At 31.1% G+C, this 5,078-nt stretch overlaps 2 non-coding genes across 2 annotated transcripts; one reads left to right on the top strand and one right to left on the bottom strand.

Annotated features, from left to right (window-relative positions):
- Positions 1-321: 321 nt before the first annotated feature.
- On the bottom strand, positions 322-394 carry TRNAF-GAA. Its single transcript has one exon. It is a non-coding gene; the product is annotated as a tRNA-Phe (tRNA).
- A 2,378-nt stretch (positions 395-2,772) lies between these two features.
- On the top strand, positions 2,773-2,845 carry TRNAT-UGU. The gene has a single exon. It is a non-coding gene; the product is annotated as a tRNA-Thr (tRNA).
- The last annotated feature ends 2,233 nt before the right edge of the window (positions 2,846-5,078 follow it).

The following is a 5,078-nucleotide window of genomic DNA, read 5'->3' as shown; positions in this document are numbered from 1 at the left end:
AATACAATAAATGGGGGGGGGGTTATAATTCTATTTCTATTGTATCTAATCTAATGAATCTTTGGGGTATTTTTGCCCTTCAACGATACATACTATAGATATAGATAGATATAGATCTTTTTTTTTACATTTTTTTTTATTCTTTCAACCAGAACTTTCCTTTCGAATATGTATTAGGTATAAAGTCTTATACATTTTTTTTGAACGGATGGATCCACAACATGAACAAAAAAGAGAGGGGGATAAAGGATTATTGCACTTTTTTTACTAAAGATACGTTTAATTTGAAGACTATAAACTTATCAAAATTAATCAATCCTATGCCAAGAACCAGATTTGAACTGGTGACACGAGGATTTTCAGTCCTCTGCTCTACCAACTGAGCTATCCCGGCCATTACCGAAGTATCATTCTCATTTTATGAGATGACTTAGGTCTATGTCAATTAAAAGAAACGCAAAAGTAGTAAATGAAAAAAGTTTTGGACCGGGAATTTATTGGATCTTCGAAAAGAAGACTTTCTAAGTTTTAGAATGAAAAATTATTTAGATTCGAAATAATTCAAATCGATAGTTCTTTCTCATTTGTATATGTATGATATATCCCACAAGACTTGTATATAATAAGAAAAGAAATTCGAGTTTGTAAAAGTGTCGGATGAATGAAAAAAGATCAATGAATTCTTGAATAACTAAAAAAAGGGTAAGGTGTCAAACAGACTTTTTTAGGGAGTAGGGTTGGGGATAGAGGGACTTGAACCCTCACGATTTTAAAAGTCAACGGATTTTCATCTTACTATAAATTTCATTGTTGTTAGTATTGACATGTAGAATGAGACTCTTTCTTTATTCTCGTCTGATTAATAAGTTCCACCAAGGATCTATCAGACTATGATGTGAATCATTTGATTCAACACAAGGGATTAAAATCCATTTGTTAGAACAGCTTCCATTGAGTCTCTGCACCTATCCCGCTTTCTAAACTCTGTTTTGTTCGCGTAACCCAGGATTTGGCTCAGGATTGCCCATTGTTAATTCAAGGGTTTCTCTGAATTTGAAAGTTATCACTTAGTAGGTTTCCATACCAAGGCTCAATCCTATTAAGTCCGTAGCGTCTACCAATTCCACCATATCCCCCTTTTTGCTTTGAGATATCTATCTCATGATGATATCTTTCCACTTTTTCTTATGACGAAACCTTGGAATTCATTACATACAGATACTTATTTCTTTGGTATCTTCTTGCATTTTTTTTAGCCCCATCCATATTGATTTAGTTTAATCAACAAAGATTCTATCATTTTTGTATTTGCAATTCAATATGGTTATATATTAGAGAACATATATATGTTCTTCCTTTTCTCATCGTTGTCTTCAATTTTAACAAATAGTCGAACGGTCGATTCGTTTTTTTTACTTCCATGAAAAGAAATTTATGATCATTATTGAAACTTAGAATTCTACAATGTGCAATGTAAAAAGATTATAAGTCTACTTCGTAGATTTGAAGTTCGAATAATTCTAAAAAATTATATTCGAAATGAATATTCGAATATTCATTCTAATAATTCTATAAAATAATAAAGAAAATAAAAAGAGAAAAAGAATAAAATAATAATAATTACATGAGGTTAGAACAAAAAAACCAAGAATTTTAAATCAGATATCATTTAACTTTACAGTGTGGAGATCAGGAGGAATCAGTTAACCATGTTTTCTTTGAATGCCCCCCAGCACGACAAGTGTGGGCGCTATCAAAGATACCATCAAATCCGAATTTATTTCCTACAAGTTCTTTTTATGCCAATATGGTACATCTCTTTTGGAGAGTTAATCCAAAAATGGAGGATCATCAGTTTGCATGGATAATATGGTACATCTGGAAAAGTCGAAATAACAAAGTGTTTAGTAATATTGATGTTGATCCGAGGGACACTCTTAAATTAGCAGAATTGAAATCAACACTTTGGGCTGAGGCGCAGGTATCAAGGAATCAGAGTTTGGTACAGGAAGTACAGACAAGACCCACTCAAGTAACTGCAGGAAGATGGTGTTTTACAGACGGTTCATGGAAGGATAATGACCATTTTACAGGGCAAGGCTGGTATAGTACTCTCCCGGGTTTTGATGGTTTGTTAGGGGCAAGGAATGTACGGGCATGTCTATCTCCTCTCCATTTGGAGATAGAGGCATTAATATGGGCAATGGAATGTATGAAGAATTTAAGACAGTTCCAGGTCACGTTTGCTACGGATTGTTCTCAATTGGTGAAGATGGTTTCGGAACCTGAAGAATGGCCAGCATTTGAAGGCTACCTGGAAGACATTAAGCTTCTCAGAAGAAGTTTCCTCAACTCAGAAATCATTCATGTTCCTCGAACGGCGAACCTCAAGGCGGATAGCTTAGCACACAGTGCTAGGAAACAACCGTCTTTTGTCGTAAATATGGATGCAGAGTTACCACTTTGGTTTACAGAGTCAACATGAGTCTGTGAATGTTTGCTATAAAAAAAAAAAAAACTTTTAAAAAAAAGCTTTCCGGTCTAATTAAAATTTTCTTATTTAAAAAATCATGAAATCAAAATTAGAAAGTCGATATATTGCTATATTATATTAATTCATTAAGGTTTTGTTTTATTTATTTAATGATAGTCACTATTTATTTGAGCTATATTCTGTTCTAGAATATCGAAAATATGATGAATTCTAAATAGATAAGGAAAAATATGAATAGAATAGTAGTTTAGTTAATTTGTTTACACTATTTTAGCTGAGCCCGCTTAACTCAGAGGTTAGAGCATCGCATTTGTAATGCGATGGTCATAGGTTCGATTCCGATAGCCGGCTTTTACATAGTTTTTCATTTTTTACATGATTTTTAATGTACTTTCAAAAAAAATAAGATTGAAAAGACTTCTTTCACCTTTTTCCAAGAGTTACCACACCATTTATATTATGTCATATAAACTTCCATATATGAATATATTTTGGGTTAAAAGGGTTGGATCTTTCCAAAATAAATAAAGAAAATAAAGGAATTTTTTTGTGATTTATTGATTTATATATATTGTATATACGATAAAAAAATCTGTATATTGAGAGAATATATCTTCTGACTCTTTGTATTCCAATAGTTTATTGGAGTGGATTTTACGTTATTTATCATTATCATTTAGTTCAGTTTTAATTTTTTTTAGTTTTTGTCCAATTTCAATAAAAAAAGGAGTCTTTATGTCACGTTACCGAGGGCCTCGTTTTAAAAAAATACGACGTCTGGGGGCTTTACCGGGACTAACTAGTAAAAGGCCTAGGGCAGGAAGCGATCTTAGAAACCAATCACGCTCCGGAAAAAAATCTCAATATCGTATTCGTTTAGAAGAAAAACAAAAATTGTGTTTTCATTATGGTCTTACAGAACGCCGATTACTTAAATATGTTTGTATCGCCGGAAAAGCCAAGGGGTCAACGGGTCAAGTTTTATTACAATTACTTGAAATGCGTTTGGATAACATCCTTTTTCGGTTGGGTATGGCTTTGACTATTCCTCAAGCGCGCCAATTAGTTAACCATGGGCATATTTTAGTTAATGGTCGTATAGTTGATATACCAAGTTATCGATGCAAACCCCGAGATATTATTACAGTGAAGGATGAACAAAACTCTAGAACTTTGGTTCAAAATCTTCTTGAGTCATCTGCCCCCGAGGAATTGCCAAACCATCTGACTCTTCACACATTTCAATATGAAGGGCTAGTCAATCAAATAATACATAGGAAATGCGTCGGTTTGAAAATAAATAAATTGCTTGTCGTAGAATATTACTCACGCCAAACTTAAAAAACCTAAGTGAAGTAAAAAAAATCACTAAAAACAAGAGTTCGGACAACTCCCCTTGGCCCGCTTTTTTTTATTAAAACTAAAAAGGCACAAGGTAAGGGATTTTGTCGGAGAATCTTTTTCCTATTCATGTATCATAGATTGGTAGGGAGGTTTGGTTCCCTTGTTTGCTCTTCCCAGCATTTTCCATAGCAAAGAAATGTAGATTTTATATCTATTTTATTTTTTTTTATTTGATACGTTGTGGTCAATCACGTAAGATTGGTTATTTAGTTGAAAGTACGGAAAGAGAGGATTCGAACCATCTGTAAACAAAAGTCTACATAACAGTTCCAATGTTACGCAAAAAAACTAAGTGTAAAAAGCCATTGAGAATATACACATATGATATAAGCAACCAATCAAAATATAAAATCATAATTTAATTTAGTATTTTTAAAATGTTAAATTTTCCAGATTTATTATTTGAATACAAAATGGAATTCAATTTAAAAAAGGCTATACTATATAAAAGTTGAGGTTATAATCCATTGAGAACGTTCACATAGGATTTAAAACATCCAATCATATTATAGTAAAAAAAAACCAATATCAAATTAGTTAAGGAAAAAAATCATGTTTACCATATTCATCGTACCACTTTTCATCTTTACCACCACTAAGGAGACATTTTGAAAAATACATTTTTTATTAAGTGGCAAAAAACTATTATACCATTGTTATCTATATATATAATAAATCATCATTTAACTAAATAAAAAATAATAAAATAAATAAAATAAAATTTCTTCTTTATGTTTTCGAATTATACATTTTTCAAATTTGAACATTTTTTTGTAATTTTTTTTATTGCATATCTTTTTAATTTTTTTTTATTTTTTAAGTATTAAATCCTAAACCCCACCCTTTAACCTTAAACCCTAAGTTTGTGACTTTTGATAAAACATTAACTGCTATTTTTGTGACTTTTGACCTTGAGTGCTAGTTTGGGAACAAAAACTTGATTTAGTGCTATTTTTGTCTTTTTCTCTTAAAACTAAGGCTAAATAGCCATTGAGAACATACAGAGATATATGATTATAAGCAACCAATCAAAATTTTAGTTTATTATTTTTAAAATGTTAAATTTTCCAGAATTATTTTTTGAATAAAAAATTGAATTCAATATCGAAAAGGAAAACTACTAAATAAATAATTAAAATAGAATTGACTCCTATATACGTACAAAGTATTTGAAAATTTA

The sequence above is a fragment of the Brassica oleracea genome, chromosome C5, assembly GCF_000695525.1.
Source record: "Brassica oleracea var. oleracea cultivar TO1000 chromosome C5, BOL, whole genome shotgun sequence".
NCBI classification, from domain to species: domain Eukaryota; kingdom Viridiplantae; phylum Streptophyta; class Magnoliopsida; order Brassicales; family Brassicaceae; genus Brassica; species Brassica oleracea.
The sequence above is the reverse complement of the archived record's forward strand: the minus strand, read 5'-3'. Positions and strand labels throughout refer to the sequence as shown.